Here is a 2,118-nt window from a genome sequence, read left to right on the forward strand (position 1 = left end):
GGGTCCGATCGGATCAAAGCGGATCCTCATCCAGACTGAGTTTACCGCCTGAGGGCGTTCCCACTGATTACTGATCCAACACACTCAGATTAATCCTCCAGATCGTTAGTTATCGATCTGGTTCTTCTCTTGTTTACATATTTTACTTGTTTCTGTTTTTGGCTTTTTTCCTCTCGTGTTTAAATGATTAATGTGACGTTATCGGCTCCACGTTTCCCAGTTTTCCTTTGAAGTTTTTCATGTTTTATCACGTTTCCACTCCAAACATGTTCTTTTAAACTTTATTCTTTATTCTAAATGCTTCTGAATCTAAAACGTTTCTCAGGTTTTCTTCCAGGAACGTTTTGATTTCCACACATTTCATCATCAACTCTGACCAGCTTCCAGTTTCTCCTCTGAGCCTGTAAAGTGTTTCTGTCTTTAGCATAATAAAAGTGTGATCAGCTCAGGAACTGAGCAGGTTTCTGTAAACCTGAACTGCAGGATTTCATCAGGTTGATGTTTCATCCGATGTGTCGCTGCAGCAGGGATTTCCTCACTGTGTTTCTACGAAGGCATGCTGAGACAGTGAAGCAGTCACACTGATGAAACAACCAGGTGTGTGTGTGTAGGTGTGTGTCTTCCAGGGTGTCTAAATTCAAAGCTTTCCCAGAAACAAACCAAAAGGTTAAAGGTCAAATAACCCTGATGATCCAGTTGTTGTTTTCTTCTGTTTTTCTTCCTTTCATCCAGAAATCGCTGCAACGTTTTCAGTTTTCTTGAGTTTTCTTGGATTTCTGCTGGTTTTCTCTGACTTTCCCTCCAGCTCTTCCTTCATTGGTAGAAATGAAAACCTGCCATAAATTAGATTCACTTTTAGGACCAACTTGTTTGGTCACTGACGGGTTCAGAGCCGGTTCTGCCCGACTGGCTGTCAGCTGCTGTTAGAGACAAACGACCAACCAAAATCCATTAGTGTGTTTTTTCTTGCTTTGTTGGCATGAAGTGAAATGTTAGGTAAACACAAACAAGCAGAAAATGGATATTAATTATGAATGCAGCACATGTTGCTGCATTAAATCTGTGAAAACAGGAAGCAGGAAAAAAACATCCTGCTGAGATTTAAACTATAAGCTTTTATTTTATAAAGTTTTTCAGAATAAAACCACAGAAATGTAAAAAGAAATCCAGAAAAACATTTAAATGAATATAAAACATTATTCCTGTTCGAATGGATTAAACTGAAGAAAATAAAGTTTGCATGTAACATTTCTAAAACAATAAAGTTATATTAATAAGAACGGATGGAAAATAAAAATAAACTGTAAAAAAAATGTGAAACTATAAAATTCATCATTTAAAAAGTTTTTCCATCTTTGATGTGACATTAATTTTATTTCAACCAAAATAAAAAAGTTTGAACAAACTAAGAAACTAACCAGTTTGTTCTTAAGCTTAAAGTCACTTTTGGAGGAAAATTTTAAGTTTTCAAACTGAGCAGCTGCTGGACATTTCCTGGCCTTTAGGTGGCGCTGTGGTCATCTGTTCTGAGGTCCATAAAGATGTTAAAAACTTTGTTGTTCAGTCTTTTGGCCTTCATTTTTATCTGGTTGTATAATTTTTATTGTTATTTCATATTTTCTCTATTACTAGTTTTGTTCTCTGCATAAAAACATTTACTTCAACTTATTTCAACAGAAAATAAGTTTTATTTATGATCAAGCAGTCAAAAAGAGAAAGATTAGTATAAAAATAAATGAATATGAATATTTTTGCATGTTCTTCATTGTATTTGTTGGTTTAATTGATAAAATTATATTTCAAAGTTAAATATATATGAGGCACCTTGGCTGAAGCCCAGGGCCCCACACCCTCCTAAATCTGGCCCTGCTCACCTTTTGGGTCCATCATTCTACACATCATGACAATCAGGTCGGCCAGTGGAATAAAGTCCATTCCGTCCTCTAAACGTTCCCCACTGACAACTTTTAACCATTTTCTCCTGATTATTTTCCTCCAAATCTCTAACCGCATGATGGACCCTGTAACTCTGTCCTCCAGGTGAGGGGCGTTTACTTTGGGACAAACTACTGAACTGATTTACAGGTACCATCGTGTCACCTGACATTCAAAGTGCAC

The sequence above is a fragment of the Poecilia formosa genome, unplaced genomic scaffold, assembly GCF_000485575.1.
Source record: "Poecilia formosa unplaced genomic scaffold, Poecilia_formosa-5.1.2 Scaffold497, whole genome shotgun sequence".
In the NCBI taxonomy this organism is placed as follows: Eukaryota; Metazoa; Chordata; class Actinopteri; order Cyprinodontiformes; family Poeciliidae; genus Poecilia; species Poecilia formosa.